Source organism: Equus caballus, chromosome 23 (assembly GCF_041296265.1).
Source record: "Equus caballus isolate H_3958 breed thoroughbred chromosome 23, TB-T2T, whole genome shotgun sequence".
NCBI lineage: Eukaryota > Metazoa > Chordata > Mammalia > Perissodactyla > Equidae > Equus > Equus caballus.
Genome location: NC_091706.1, coordinates 59,703,657 through 59,721,080, shown reverse-complemented (window position 1 = coordinate 59,721,080; position 17,424 = coordinate 59,703,657). Strand labels below are relative to the sequence as shown.

At 36.3% G+C, this 17,424-nt stretch overlaps 1 protein-coding gene across 9 annotated transcripts in view; it reads left to right on the top strand.

The window, feature by feature from the left end:
• The window catches only part of LINGO2 (leucine rich repeat and Ig domain containing 2), a 1,108,249-nt gene that overhangs the window by 175,401 nt on the left and 915,424 nt on the right, over window positions 1–17,424 (top strand). For 2 of the 9 annotated variants that reach the window (XM_070248730.1, XM_070248728.1), the window contains exon 1: window positions 15,987–16,139. The exons of 6 other annotated variants lie outside the window; for them this stretch is intronic. The gene's annotated coding sequence lies outside the window, so the exon portion shown is untranslated. Of the gene's footprint in view, window positions 1–15,986; window positions 16,140–17,424 lie in introns of those variants that run through there. One more of the 9 variants, XR_011431583.1, reaches the window with a different exon arrangement.

Sequence of the window (17,424 nt, the reverse complement as noted above, 5' to 3'; positions counted from 1 at the left end):
GTATATCCTTCAGTCCACTATGTAAGACCTCAAGCATTTCTAAGATGCTATTTAATTTCTTCAGATGTTGACTACCTTTGTTCATAAACTCAGTTCAACCACCTACCAGCTAAGGGACCTTGAGTAAATAACTAAGCTTCTCTGTCCTCTAGTCCTCAATTTCCTCATCTATCAAATGGGGATAATAGTGACTGCTTTCTGGAGTTATTGTGAGGATTAAATGAGTTAATGCATATAATGTATGCAAAACAGTGACTGGCACATAATAATATTCCATAATTATTAGTATTATCGCTATGACTGCTGGTACTATGAAATGACACACACTTCTTTCAATCCCTTGATGAATAGTATATTTCCCAGAAGAAACCTGAAAATCATGTTTTGGTTTTGCTTTGACTCTGGAAAGCTGACAGTCAAATTCTGAGACAACTTTAGTAACTTGTGTAGGATGATGGTCTTACGTGGCTGTTCTTGAATTTCCCTCTCGTTTCAAACTTCAGTGTAAATAAGGATTTTCTCTGGCTCTGTTTTTATATATTTATTTATATTTTTCAATTTCATCATATGTATAGTACAACTCAGATTCTTCAAATTAGGTAGTATGATGAACAAGCAACATACAAATAAATAAATAAGCAAGCTATTTAAATTGATCCTCATTAATTTTTAAAACAACATATTTGAAAGTTGAAACAAAATGTATATGTTTTGAATGTCCAAGCTTCTATTCTTAAATCTTACCAGGTCACAAAATAAATAGAGTTAGAGTTTAAGAAACGTTGAGAGATGGGGTGAAGTATAGTGTCAACTATTTGACTTAGTTTTGGATTCCTGGCAGATTAAGATCACAAAAGCTATGTAAACAAGCCACAGACGAAAGCACAAAAACACAAGTGAGCTGCAGCCGCTGAAGAGATGTAGAAGGGATAAATAGTTGGGTTTTTGAGTTATTCAGTTTTATTGGTCAGTTGTTGCATCCATTTTAATATGAAGCTAATCCTTTAACATTTAATGCCATTTAAAAAAATAGATTTATGAAAAAAGATATCCCTCAGAAATAAGATTGGGAGATATTTATGAAGTGGTTGCAGATGCTTCTTCTTGGCCTGAGAGTTTGAGGTAATATAAAAATTGTGATATTTGTCAGCAGGTTATGAATCCTGAAATTCTTTACTAGTTGAAAATCACTACGCTTGTCTATTTTCTCTCTTGCTGACAGTTTTACTTGAGTAAAAGTATAAAATGTTTTGTTGGCTGGTATTTTTTATTTCCATGGTGATCTAAGGTAGAGAGCTGAAAAGAAGCTACTATAATTTCAAACATTTAGACCTTCTACTTTAGTGCACCTAGTCAGTATGTACATTGTGAAGGACGAAGCCCACAGGAATCATTTGATGGAAGGTCTCAGTGTTAGCAGAGTTATGGTTTACTCAGCTGAAAACCCCTGAACTGAGTGGCTGATGAGCATCACTGTCCATTTTGCTCCCTTCCTCTCTGGGAAATCCACTAGTTTGCAGCATAGTGACAACGCTATTTGAAGGAAGCCAGTGAATACAATATGCCCAGCACTGCCTAGTAGGCACTTTACCTATGTTGTAGGTTTGAAAATTCAACAAATAAAGAATTTCTTGGAAGAGCCTAATTATTTGACACAGAATTTATATGCCAGAGCTAGAAACTCTGAAGTATAATATTTTAACAAGAATTACTGATATAAATAAGTTAGGCATGGCACAGTATTAAGGATTGGGGTGGTGCATATAGGAAGAGAATAGAAAGCTGGAAGTTAGGAAAGTTGAACTGACCACTGTGTGTTATAAAGGTAATATGGCGGCCAGGCTTGAGAACATGGTGAAGGGGCTTGAGGAATTCTTTTGTGTATATTAGCCTATGAGACAGAATAAAAATTATAGATTTAGTGGAGGAAACACTACATAGAAATTTCAAAACTAAGAAATCCTAATAACATAAATGGTAATTGGCACTTCTAGCTGAGGATGGTAATGTAAGCTGGCACCTACCCTCTGAAGCCAGAAATCGGTATGAGACTCTTCAAATAGAGGAGGAATCCAGACCTTCTGCAAGTGTTAACCTATTTTTAAAAAATCTATAGTTTGTCCTGATGGAGAAAAATGTACTCTTGTTGGCAGTGACTTTATATACATCAGCAGTCAGCAAATTATGGTCCATCAGCCAAATTTGGCCTACCACCTGTTTTATAAATAACATTTTATTGAAACACAGCCACAGTCGTTCGTTAGATATTGTCTATAGCCGCTTTTGTACTATAATGGCAGAGTTGAATAGTTGCAACCAGGACCTTATGATTTGCAAAGCTTAAAATATTTACTGTCTGGTCCTTTATAGAAAAAAAAGTTCCTGACTCCCGATAGAGACAACGATGCAGGAGGTATGTGTTAAGTGTTTAAGCACATATGCAGAATTTAATATTTTGCTAGAACTTTCAAGAATTATTAAGCCAAGAGGACTCCAGATTCTCCTGCTGATTCATGTGGGTTGAGTCATATTCCCCAAACAGACCAGGGAACCATCCTTACAAACTACTAGACAGTTGATAAGATGAGAAGCGTAGCAAGGGTGAGTAGAGGGGGAGCAGTGCGACATACTCCTGTTTTAAGTAGTCGATCTCCAGAATTTAATTATTTTGCATAATTGAAACTTTGTACCATTTGACTGACACCTCCCCACTTCCCCTACCCCCTAGGCCCTGGCAACCACCATTCTACTCTCTGCTTTTATGTGTTTTATTATTTTAGATTCCACATTATAAGTGAGATCATGCATTATTTACTTTCTGTGTTTGGCTTATTTCACTTAGCATAATATCCTCTAGATCCATCCATGTTGTTGCGGCTGGAAGGATTTCCTTCTTTTTTAAGGCTGAATAACATTCAAATATATTTATATATCACATTTCCTTTATCCATTCATCTGTCAATGGACATTTAGATTGCTGCCATATGTTGGCTACTGTGAATAATGCAAGAAACATAGGGATGGTGCACATTCTTAAAAACGGTTTCCTTTTGTTTCTTTATGATAATTTGAGTCAGAATGAGTGTTAAGACCCTGGTTAAAAGATGTTAGAGAAATAAGGTGAAAGCAAGAAATTAATCAGAGGGTCGTGACTTTTTAAAAAAAATATTTGATTGTCGTCATATTAGTGTATAACTGTGTAAATTTCAGGTGTACATCATGTGTCTGTTTCTTTACAGACTGCATCATGTTCACCACCAATAGTCTAGTTTTTATCCATTATTAGACATATGTGTCCCTTTACCTCTTTCGCACTCCCCTCTAGTAACCATTAATCTGTTCTCTTTATCCATGTGTTAGTTTATCTTCCATATAAGAGTGAAATCATACGGTGTTTGTCCTCTCTTTCTGGCTTATTTCACTTAACATAATACCCTCAAGGTCCATCCAAGCTGTCGTAAATGACACGATTTTGTCTTTTTTATGGCTGAGTCATATTCCATTGCATATATATATATATATACTGCATCTTCTTTATCCATTGATCCGTCGATGGATACTTCGGTTGCTTCCATGTCTTGGCTATTGTGATTAATGCTGCAGTGGACATACGGATGCATAAATCTCTTTGAATTGTTGATTTCATGTTCTTTGGATAAATACCCAGTAGTGGGATAGCTGGGTCATATGGTATTTCTATTTTTAATATTTTGAGAAATCTCCATACTGTTTTTCATAGTGGCTGCTCCAGTTTGCATTCTCACCCAGTGTATCAGGGTTCTCTTTTCTCCACATCCTCTCTAACATTTGTTATTCCTTGTCTTGTTAATTATAGCCATTCTGGAGGGTTTAAGGTGATATCTCATTGTAGTTTTGTTTTGCATTTCCCTAATAATTAGTGATGTTGAACATATTTTCATGTGCCTGTTGACCATCTGTATATCTTCTTTGGAAAAATGTCTATTCATATCCTCTCTCCAGTTTTTGATTAGGTTTTTTTGTTGTTGTTGAGTTGTATGAGTTCTTTATATATTTTGGAAATTAATCCCTTGTTGGATATATGATTTGCAAATATTTTCTCCCAGGTGGTGGGTTGTCTTTTCATTTTGTTCCTGGTTTCCTTTGTCTTGCAGAAGCTTTTTAGTCTGATGTAGTCCCATTTGTTTATTTTGGTGTCATGACTTTTTTTTACATGCATACTACTCACCCATGGTGCATGCTCTGCTCCCTCCTTCCTCCTGAGAAGTACAACCATAGTACACAAGCTCCACTTCACCTCCCAACTGTCTTGATAATTCCTATTCTGTTATATTTGTGTGATTGTGTAAATCAGACACACAGCAGCATTTTATTAGCAACATTTGACCGGAATTTGGGTTGAGGCTATAGTTATTAATTGGGTTTTGAGCAAGTCACTTATTCTTTTTTGGTCTTTGTTTCCTTGTATAAAAGGTAGCTGTAATATACAGGATTTTTTTTCCTCTGAATCACTTACTGTTATTTCACAGTGTTATGAACAGGATATGAAAAGATATATGCAATAGTGTTTTGAAGAACATAAAGCACCATTCAAATACAAGTTGATATTACAGTATCTATTATTATTTTATAGCAACGACACCTAGAACTAGAGTAGTTCTAAGGTGCTAACCCAGAATAGTCTATTGCTGTGATGTCATCTGGTCCAGCCTGACCCAGTGACAGTTTGCTCTGGGGAGTCTTTGGGACAAGAAATTTCAATTATTTACATCCATTTCATTGTGGCTTCGGCATGAAATTTGAATTGCCAGGCATGGTGGTGGTAAAGACTCATTCACATGGATTTAACTGTACCGTATTTTCCTATGATCATCTTTAAAGATGTGAAGGAAATAAGAAACATAGACCTCATCTCATATATGCTGCATAGCTCATAGTAGGTCATCAATTTTATGGAGGTAATGACTGGGGAAAAATTATTGAATTTGTACTTACACGTGGTTAAAAAGAGAGAAGGAAATTGAGAGCAGAGAGGGGAAATTAAGAAAGAATGAATAACAGGATGTTAAATGTCAGGAAGTCAAGTAAGCAATAAAGATTTTGAGGGGAATATAAAGGAGAATTAGTAAGGGGATGAAGTGACTGATAAGGAATGAATATTAGTATTAAGCTGTCTAGATAGTTGAGAATATATTAGTCACTACATATAAAATTTGGCTATTATAGTATTTTCCTTAGTGAAAATATATCATGGACATCCATATATAAGATGTTTCATATATAAGAAATTTCTGTTCTCCCACTAGAAATATGAGATTTATTTAAACACGAGCCAATATATTTCTGCACTTCAAGAAGGATATGATAAGTATGTTAACTGAATCTGGGGCTGAGGGCCTTTTCATTTTGTCAACCACTGGACTACAAGTTAATTATGAGTTTTTGTTCTTTCCCACAATGAAAGCAAAGTTCCCATAGCATTATATTTCAAAGGCATCAGCACTCAAGTGGCTATATTTCCATGTTTCATAGTCTAAGGAATTGCACCATTGTTGAAAACGTTTTAGGGTTCTTTACATTACTATCTTGGGATGCTCTATGCTAATCTAGATCATTTTATAGCTATAGCAACTAAAGAGCTATCAAGTGAGCCACCAAGAGAAACTCATAAAAAAATATTAAATTAGATGCTCCCCCTAAAATATAAGCTACATTTGAAAAGCGGGTTGGGGACTTTGTTAGGTACATGCATTTTCAGAGCTCACTGGGGTGCCATTTAGCACTTTGGAGCAGTTTTTGCAAACTTCCCAAGAGGTCTGAAAAAGTGAATGAGTTTCTCAAAGTGCCTGTATTTCACTCTGGGGAACAATTGACGTTAGAAGAATCTGGCTGAATAAATGGCTTCTCCCTCTCTGTGTATTAACAGGATGATTGCAGTCAATTCAAGATTTTCCCATTTCACCAACTAGGTTGGGGAGAAGTGATCTAAAACCTGTGTCTAAGGCTTCCCTTGCCAAAAGCTCTTTTAACTGTAGTCATCTTGGGATGGCTGAAATTAAGAACTTTTGGGAAGCAAGAAGACAAACTGGATGAAATATAGAGATTTTATCCTGAACATAATATCTTTCGCTAACAGAAAAGATCCTTTCGTGGTATCCTAAAATTACAGATGATTTCCAGAGGATCAAGATATAATATGGACAGATTTATTCACTCTTCAATACCAAACGTATGAGAGAGAACTTCGGGTGACTAAGAATAAAAGTGGATATTTTGTTTCACTTACTTCAAATAAAAAACTTTCAGTTACTAGGTATATGTGAAATTGAATTTTAAAAAAAAACTTTCATGAAGTTTGTTTTTGTTAAAGCTAATGTTGGATTTTTCTATTTTTTGTACTTAGGAAAGGTCCTAATTGTATCTTTGTTACTAGGAATAGTAATGATAATGCTACAAATGTTTAATATTATTTACCATTTTGTTAGCTACCAATGTTACAATGATAACATCCTCTAACACATGAAAAATAACAATAGAGCTCAACTGGAGACAGTAAGCTAGAGTGGTTAACAGTGCAAATTCTGGAGTTGGTTCACCTGTGATGAAAATCTGGCTCACCATTTACTAACTACTTGAACTTGGGCAGTTGTTTAAGTTCTTTAATTCTGTTTCCCTAAGTATGCATGATTAAATAATACTTCTTAAGTTGTTTTGAACATTACATTGAATGATACAGCCAAAGTACTTATCATAGTGTCTGACACATAGTTAGCACTGATAAAGGTGAACTAATATTGTCATTACTACCATTATTTTTTCTTGTCTTTTTTCCCTATAGATTTTCAGTACTGTTTACAGATTGTGCCATTGACATTTATGTTGGTTGAATACATTAAAAAGTAACTTCCTGTTTCTTAGCTAGTGAATAGATGTTAACTAATGCCTTTATATGAAGAATTACTTCATGAGGTATGACGTTTCTTAAAAAAAATGTGGCAAATGAATAGTAAAATGCTAAAGGAAGTCAGGCTGATTTGTTTACCAAGTATAGACACAAAGTATGTCTATGTAGATGATGGATAATAATTTAAAGTTCTGGTCAGTGATCAGTAGCCAAGGGATCAGGGCCAATTATTAAATTAATTTATATTTTCAATGTTTTATGAAGTTGATAATGCCTTGGTGACCTTTCTGATGTTTCTGGAGACATATTTGCTGGAATATCTCTGTGACCGTTACTTCTTGAGTAATTTTTTTCTGTTCATCTTTCACAACTGTACATATCTTAGGATAGACCTACAGAAGACAAGAAGATCCTTCTCACTGCGTCTAATTGAGTGAAGCTTGTCTCTTCTAATGACTAAGAGGGGGAAGATAAGGATGCCAATTCTTAGACCCTAGAGATAGTGATGAATGTGTCCCAGTAGGTGCTAGAACAAAGTATGAAGATAACTCTGACTGGGACTACTGAAGAAGAAATCCACCCACCCATAAATGGTGCTCACATTCAGCTCTGAACATAAGTTGCTATTCGGTTTTCATCCACTTATTTGGAAGTGTTTACTTTTGCTTCTAATAATTATATTTTATATATGTACAGTAATGTAAATTTAGTGTACACATATGAAAGACATAGGGATGACTTTGTACTTATATCTGCAGAACATTCTAGATTAAAAAATCAATGTGTTAGTTGTGTTTTGAAACCAGTGTGAATACTGTGAGGATAGATGCTGTTTTCATTTTATAGATGAAGAGATTAAGTCTTAGGTAGGTTGCATAATTTTCTTATTGCCACATAATTAATTAGTGGGAGAGTTTGGACACAAAATCACAGACCCTTCCTCCTTTTCCATTACACTACTTATTCCTTATAAAGCTAGTGGTTTCATTTGAATTTCTTTTTTTTTTTTTTGCTGAGGAATATTCACCCTAAGCCAACATCTCTTGCCAATCTTCCTCTTTGTTGCTGAGGAAGATTTGCCCTGAGCTAACAGCTATGGCCTATCTTCCTCTGTTTTGTGTGTGAACTGCTGCCACAGCATGACCACTGACGAGTGGTGTAGGTCCACGCCCAGCTGCCGAACCAAAGCATGCCAAACTCAACCACTAAGCCACTGGTGCTGGTCCTCGTTTGGAATTTTCAGATCATGTTGATCATACCGTTCTTATTTTAAATAATTCTGTAAATTCTAAAAGAATAATGTGTTTCTTTAATATTTAGTTATGTATTTTGCTTTTTTGTCTGCATTCAGATACCAATTTCACCATTTAGTAGCTGTGAGAACTGCCATAACTTAATCCCTCTAAGACTCTCTTTTGTTTTTTTCATCTGTAAAGTGAAAATTCTCAGGAGTCTTATTTAAAATGCAGATTCCTTGTTGGACCTCTTGAAATATATATTCATATATATATATATATTTTTTATATATAGTTTTTTTGAGTTAGCCTACCAGATGATTCTTATGTACATTGCAATTTGGAGTTAACCACATTTATCTCAACTTTAGCTTCATACATTCTCTAGTGATATCCATTTTAAAGAAATCTGAATACATACAGTCTATAACTTAATTCATGGAAAAAATTTCTCTGATTTCTTATTGAGTAGTAATATTAGGTTATATAATAAATAAGAAAATTGTTGTGGATTTTAGCCAAAAAATTTGATGTATTTTAGCTATTTTTGGAGCAAAAAAATTTGCCTGTTTCTTTCTTTTTTTTTTTTTTTTGAGGAAGATTAACCCTGAGCTAACATCTGCTGCCAATCCTCCTCTTTTTGCTGAGGAAGACTGGCCCTGAGCTAACATCCGTGGTCATCTTCCTCTACTTTATATGTGGGACGCCTGCCACAGCATGGCTTGCCAGGCGGTGCCATGGGAAGTGGAATGTGTGAACATAACCGCTGTGCCACTGGGCTGGCCCCTGTGTCATTTTTTTAAATAACAGGAATATATGTGCATTTTAGAAAGTTTGTAATTTGCAGAAAAGTAGACAAAAGTACATGCAGTTCTGTTATGGACCTCTTGCTGCTTCATTCCCTGCTTCTTCTCGATATCCTTTGCTAATTCATGCTCATCATCCAGACCTGTGGATGTTGGAGTGGTCAGGGCTTAGTCCTCAGAAGTCGTCTCTTCTGTCTCTCCAAACGATTTCATCAAGTCTTATGGCTTTCAAGTTACATCTGAGTGCTGACAACTCTTGAATGTACATCTCCAGCCCTTGACTCCTAAGAAATTCTAGATTCTTATGTCTGCCTGTATACTCATCTTGTTTACTTGGATTTCAAATAGAGCCTAAACTGAACATGCCCATGATCAAATTCCTTCTGTAGTTTCCCTTATCTCCTGCCATCCAGCTACTGAGATCAAAAACCTTAGGATTATGCCTGAATCCTCTCTGTCTTTCCCACCTCATTTACACTCCATTAGCAAAACCTGTTGGTTCTGCTGTCAAAATGTGCCCCGAATCCCGCAGGCTGTTCTCCATGCTGCCAGTGGTGGTGTTAAAACTTAAGTCAGATCACAGTGCTCCTCTTATCAGAACCTTCTGTGGCTTCTCATTTCATTCACCATATAAACAAAAGTCCTTAAGCTGTCCCTACAAAATATTCCCTGACTTCCTCTTGTTACTCTCCTTGTTTACTTCATTCCGGACATGTTGGTCTCCTTGATGGTCATCTAGAACATCAGGCATATTTCTGATTTAGGATCCTTGCACCACTGTTTTCTAAGCCTGGAACATTTCTTGTACCAGCAACACCCACATGAGTAGTCTGTTCATTTTCTTCAATCTCTATTCCAATATCATCTTATCAATGAGGTCTTCCCTGACCATCATTACTCCATTCCCCATCCTCTGCACTCCCTTAACTTCCTATCCCTTTGTTCTCTCTCTCTCTTTCTATCACATACACACACACACTCACTCTCACACACACATTCATGTCTGTGTTTCCTTCCTCCCTCCCTCCCTCCTTCCTTCCCTCCCTCATTATCTTTTCTTCCTGTTTTTATCCACCAGAATTGAAACTTCCATTAAAGCTGGGACTTTCTGACCATTTTGTTGACTGCTTTATTTCTAGGTACTAGGACGTACAAGATGCTTAGCAAATGTTTATTTAAGGAATGTAGATGCACATTGTCTAAATTTTGGTTCTTCCAGGAGCAGAATTAGAATGCAAGTAGTTTATTTAGAAAGTGTGTGGAACTGGAAGAGAAGAAGAGAAGTGAAATAATGGAAGGATGACAGCCAGCTTCCACAGTGGTAACTGAAACTTAGTCCCCCTGGGAAATGCTGCAAAGCGCATGGCTGTGATTTATCTACTTATAGCAAGAACAGGCTGGGGTATTTACCCACCAGTTTCTGGAAATATTGGTTGAGAGCAGCTCTCAGGGAGGTGTTAATTGTCCTGTATTTCTGGCTTGCCTTTCTGTCCTAAACTTCTAAGGTTTCAGCAAAAATGCTTTCAGGTATACAAACATAGAAAACCTGGAAATGAGGTGAGGGAGTACTGACAGGTCTGATATGGTGGGAGCCCTGCCAAGATCTGCTACATATATTAAAAACCATCTTATTTTACAGGTATTGGAAGGTCTGTGCTTTGGTAAATATTATTCAGGCCTATATTTTGGGAAATAAATATATAATGGAGCGCAGAGAAGTCCAAAATGCAAATTTCTGTAGTCCAAAAGTTAATAACTGGGTGTACGGAATAAAGTAGCTTATCCATGGAATTCAACCGATGGCCCCAATCTCTCACTGGTGACTAATAAAAGTCCTCATGTGTGACATGACTTGTAAGAATTGTTCGGTATCAAGTATATAGTGTCTCTACAACTTTGTAGATTTTTCAAAACTTTCCTGCCTTTACTTTTCAGAAAGACTTTTTAAATGATAATTCACTTGAAGATTTTATCACAGCTAGTATCAAAATAATTGCACTTATGATGTTGTAAACAAAATTCTCTTAAGTTCGACAGTCAGAAATGTCATGCTTAACAAGGTCACTTGGGGAGAGTTTAAGCCAGGCTGCTGTAGAGTTGCAGAGTGAAGTACCGTGAGCAGTAGAGTTCAGCCTGAATCTGTGGTGCCTGATTTAAACCATCACTACTGCATTACTGTTTCCCAAAGCTAATACTGCTAATGCTGCATCAGAGCATCAAGGGACCTTGGAGAACACCAGGTCTACAGCCTCTGTTTCAGGGGACAATTTTCATTCACTTATCTTGGCCTTTCCTATGTCTGACTTAAAGTCTCTGATTCATTTGATCGTGTAAAGTGACACAACTCTACTCTGCTTATGGCTGAATATTTAATCGGTAAAGACAGCTAAGAAAACCTGCCTCTACTCAGTTACGAGCTGCTATTCTGTGCTTTTGCTGCAAGAAAGGAGAGGAAAAAGCCCAAGAAAGGTCACTGAAATGAACCAAAGATACTTGTCCATTAATAGTGCAGAGGACAGTCCTGAACCATATGCCCCAAGGCTTCATTTCTCTTTTGTTAAGAATTTTTATGCATCAACCATGAAGCGTATCTGATAAGATAGATGTACCAGACTAATCCTCAAAGATCCTCTTAAAGCTCTGGGTGCCAGACACCTGGGACATTTTGGACTAAATCAAGAGATTATAAATTATACTGGCTATTCATATTGTGGGTGAGTCTGTCTTTGGACTGAGAGTAAAAACAAGAGCTGATATATATTAGTATTAGTTGGCATAGCAGTTGGAGCTCTGAATTGGCAATTTACCTTTTTCCTGAAGGAAAAGAATGTGGAACAAGAAACATGGCAAAGGTGTTATCAAATAGTTTGCCCTGTGTTTGAATGATAAATAATGGAGATTCTTTCATTCTTGTTGATATATATGTCATAATTTCCTTATATTTCATTTTCTCATTGATGGTTAGTCTAGGCTGAAACACAGAAGGATAGATATTAGGCTAAATTCAAATCACGCTGAGATTGAGCATATTTATATTGACAATAAAATTGGACACTTTGTATTTCATGGTTTATATAATCACTATCATGATGATTCTATGATATACACACACACATAAATATTTATGTTTATGTGAATAATACAGCTTATTGCTGGTGTATGAATAAGATAGTACTAATTTTTATACTTACTACGTGGCAGATACTTTCAAAATACTGCAGATATATTAACTCATTTAATGTTTACAGCACTCCTGCTAAGAACATACTATTGTGAACCCCATTTTATAGATGAAGACAGTGAGCCACATAAAAATTAATTAACTTGCCCGAGGAGGCATAGTTAATACATGGAGCTGTGATTTCAATCTAAGGAAACTAACTCTTGAGTCAATGTTCTTAATAATTGGTATGTATATAGTTTGTGTGTTGTATGTGTATGAATGTTTACTGTGCATCTGATAGTAAGATAGGAGAATAGAAAGAACGTAGACTTGTTGTCATATAGACCTGAATTCGCATTTCTGTTTTTTCTCTTGTTGGTTCTATAGCCCAGGAAAGTATCTTCATTTTTGTGTCTCAGTAGATATAAATACATCTATCTGACAAAGTAAATAGAATTAAATAATATTGTGTGCTGGTAGAATGTGTACAGCATGGTCTTGTGCCACATAATAGTTAATACATGTGCTTTTAATTTGTGGCATTTCTGAATATGCTGTCTAAACGTTGATTTACCAAAAAGGTCTTGATGAAGGTGTTCATGGCAGGATTAGCGAAGTTTTAAATTCTGAATTGGTAAATTGTCTGTCTTTTAAATCCACGCGCAAGCACAAACACACACACACACAAAACACCACAGTTCACAAATATGTTACGGGATTATCTTTTAATTTTCTGTAGCTAAAATTATTTCTATTAAACATCAAAGATAGAGAATGAGAGAGAGAAAGAGAAATCACGTTAAAAATGTGAAATGAACATATACTCACATAAATTGAAATTTTAAATGAAAGTTAATAAATGTAAAATATATGCTTGGAATAATTTCTCTCTTGTATACCTTATTTAATTAAGTCTTTATGAGAAATCTTTATTTTAGTTGGTACTTTAGGGGTAATAAGTCAGGTGAGCTTTTCTTAGCTTATAAAATGAGGCATAAGGAGTTTGAGATGAAAGAGGAAGAGGAGACAGGAATGGAGGCATCATTTTAGATAGGAATGGAACCAGTTGAAATTTTGTAGATCATGAAATAGATGCTGGGAGCTATCAAGGATATTGTTCCAAGGGGAACTCTTCTAGACAAATAATAAAGAATGCAGTAAGATAAAACCTAGTGAGAGCGATTTTCTCCTTCAGATGACTGGGCATTCTTTTCCCCATGTCCTGGCATTGACCTACACAGGGCATAATCAAGACTGACTTTGAGATTAGAGAAAACAAAGGCTTGGAGAGTCCGTGGACCTGCTGCTCATAACCTCTCCTGCTTGACCCTAGATTAGATTCTGATAAGACCATAAAGTGTCCCAGATAGAATCACTATAATTCTTGAGCTTGTAAGTTCCAGAAAAAGCAAATTTTAGTCACCTTCTCAGTTGTCACCTCCAGAAGAGAGGAAACCCAACTTCACTGCTCCCAGTTATCATGCTGTTTCTTCTCTTTGTTGTTGTTTTCTCTTATTCTCCCCATTCAGTCCTCTACTGGTCGTTTTAGTCCACTGTCTCTTTCTTATCTATACAACTATAAAAGTGGTCAAAATTCTGAGTTCCTGTAGAATAAGGGCAGTTGCTTAATCCTAACCTTCTCACACATGCTGCAGAACCATACAGATCAATGAGAAGAGCAAATAAAGTTAGTATGTTGTATAAATGCACACCTGCGCTAGTTTCCTAGGGCTGCCATAACAAAGTACACAAACCAGGGGTGGGGGTGGGGGCCAAAACAACAGAGATTTATTATCTTACGGTTTTGTTCTGAAGGCTCGAAGTCTGAAATAAAGGTGTCAACAAGCCCCTGCTCTCTCTGAAGGCTCTAGGAAAGAATCTGTTCCATGCTTTTCTCTTAGCTTCTGGTGATGCTGATAATCCTTGATTTCCTTGACTTGAAGCTGCATCACTCCCATCTCTACCTCCATTCTTGCACGGTGTTCTTCCTGTGTGTCTGTGTCCCTTTTCCTCTTCTTATAAGGACACTAGTCATATTGGATTTAGTGTCTATGTTACTCCAGTGTGACCTCTCTTGATTATGTCTGCGAAGACTCTATTTCTAAGGAAGATCACATTCAAAAGTACTGGGGATTTGGACTGGAGCCTATCTTTTTGCAGAATACAGTTCAACCCATAAAAACACTTGTGGTAAAAGTAGAAGTTAAAGAATACCACACATTAATTTACAAGGAAATAAAAATCTGAAGCCAGCAGAGCCAGGGTCAGAGCACTCACCTGAGTGGCGTGAGAAGACTTCACAGAGGAAACAAGAGTGCAGCAAGGGTATTTGTAGTGGCAGAGCACAGGTGAATTCTCCTCCAGGAACTGAGTCCCGCACGCTGGCTGGAGAATTACTGATCTCAGATCTGAGACCACATTGTTCTCTGAATATTAAATTCTATCAAAGCACTGTCCTTGTGTCAACTCTGTCTTCAGAACTTTAGCTGCTGTGTGCAAATGCTCTCCTTAGTGCTCCTTCACAATGTCCAAGCAGCCAGGTCTAGTACACTGGCAACAGGGCAGAGTGTTCTGCTGACAATCATGTTTGTCCAGAGTAAATTATTATTTGCTCAGATCTGTGTATGTTCTATTCATATATCAAATTAACTTTGTACCCCACTGACACATTTGTTCCAATTCTTACCTATGCAAAATATTGTTTTTCAATATGTGTTTAAACAATTATCACTGTTGTCTCTTCGGAGCCATATTGAAAATCCATGTTTGTTATGGTGTTTGAAGTTGAGGCGAGTCACATTGCTGAATATTTTTAGCCATGAATAAAAAATGTGCAACTTTAAACTTCTTAAATCACCTGAAAATCAACAGAACAGCATATCATTTCTGCAAACATAGCCCAGATTATTGAATGCTGGTGATGATAATCAGAAATAGCCATGTTAAATTCATTATTTTGCTTTTTTAAAGAACATAACAGTATTGTTGTGTACACACACACACACACGTAATATTAAGGGCTACCATAGTAGAATTTAAAAGAAGGTAGATGTAAGGATTGAACAGGCAATGAAGATACTGGAGAATTCTATGGGGTAGAGAGACCTCTCTTTGAGACAGAAAGAGATGGAGACTTTAATGACGTTGTCTTATATCGTCCCAGATAGCGGAAAGAGAAGAGAACATAACTCAAGCAATCAAAAAGGTGAAATCAAGTACCAATACAAATGAGAAATAAGAGTTATGCCAAGACAAATTGTAGAAGGAATTCCAAGATTTAATACTTGCCTGGAAAACCGAGAGTGTTGGGGCTAAATAGTGAAGCAAGTGGACGCTCCTTCTCAGAGCCAATGGAGGAAATAAATAAAATCCCACTACCACATGGTGGGAGAAATGGATTTGCTATTTGAGGTTGCCAAGGAAATCTTGATATTTACTTGCAATCAGTTTATCTGCATTTATTGCTTAATATATATGCAATAAGGTGTTTTTAGTTAAATAAACTTCTCGAAAGAAAACTTGTGATAGAGTTCCTAATCTTTAGGTCAGATTCGCGAATAATTGTGCAGATTGAGGTAGTACATGCATATGATTAAAATCTACTTCATTTGAAAATTTTATTTGACTGTCTTTGCTCCTACTTGACCAAACAGCCTTGGTGGCAAGGAAGTGAGTTGCTGATCATGTGAGATATTAAATCTCATATCGGGGTTAGCTGCTACTGTAATTAAAAAGATTATCATTTTTATGATCTGTTCATGCATGCAGTGAACTGTGTGGTTCACGATTTTGTTTAAACTTTAAGAGTAGCATGTAGTTAAAGAATAATATAAAAATAGCTTAAATAAAATAGTCACATGAACTATCAAAAACTTATATTATGGCATGTTTTGCCGTAGGAGGGAAAAGCTAGCTGTCACTATGCTGGATTATAAAGAAGGAGTATGACTTTGGATATGATGATGAAGTAGACTTCACCATTATGAAGAGTGCAGATGGATCTCATATCCTGTATTAAAGTGGCTTTCAAAGTGTTTTGACTATGATCCAGAGTAAGTAACATTTCACATTGCAACCTACTACACACATACACACACACACGCGCTTACTAAATTGAAAGTTTTATTAAACAATAATAACCCTTTACTCTTATATAGTTCTCCCTCAGTATCCAAGGGGGATTGGTTCCAGGAAGCCCCCACGGATACCAAAGTCCACTGATGCTCAAATCCCTTCTATAAAATGGCATGGCCTTCATGCAGTAAATACAATCAGTCCTATGTGTTCAATCCGGTTGAATCCACGGATGCGAAACCCATGAATATGGAAGGCTGTCAGTGCATGCGATGCTCTCTGATTTTTTTTAATTGTGTTCTGCCCTGTCCCATTCCAGTCCATTCCATGTTTTAAGAAATTCTGTAATTATTCTTTAAATTGCTTTCATAACCTATTACTGATTCAAACTACAACGTACAGCGTACACGGAGCATGGTGTGTGCACACTTGTGAATATTCTTCAACCTTAACACAGGCTCTTTGCACAGCAGGCTCACAGAGGACAATCACTTACACATTTGAAAAGGGTGAAGGAAAATGTAACTAAGGGAAGAAGAAAAAGGAACAAAGGATCTGTGGAGAGGAATTTTTTAAACTCGGTGGGAAACAAAGATAGCATATATCTTTGAGAGGAATAAAAGCTCTGTGTTTGGATTCCTTCATGCTGTTCAGATGAAGTCGCTCTTTCAGTAGGAGTCAGCATGGAGGTATTTTCAGAATGCGCGAATGCACACTAACTTCATGACTAGAGTTCTAAAGCTCTAATCTTTCCTAATTTCTAAGTAATTTTGTTTTCAGTAGGGATAAACTATGTAAACTAATTAAATTCATTTGCTGAGGATAATTGGTATGCTCAAATTTCGTAAAGGTAATTTGAAAATACGTATTGTATACATAGTGTGTGTGTGTTCGTTCTCCAGAATATTCATTCCTGAAAGATGTTAAATTGGAACTATATATGTATACTTTGAGTATTTTTAATGCAGTGCATGGTCAACTTACAATTAATATCATCAGTCTCTTTTAAAAAATATTCTCACAAAATTAATAGAAAATATAAGCCCATAGGTCAGTTGAAAACTGGGACCAGATTAACTCATAGCAAGAGGAGGTATGTCAAGTTCATAGGGCTGCATGCAAGAATACTTATCACCAAGCCTAAAATTTTGAGATGAGACATAGACACGGGTGAATAAGCAACTATCCTGAAAAAGAACAAAGACTCCTTGAAAAACTACCTTATTAATCAGGCTCACATTAATGAATATTAGCAAAATCATA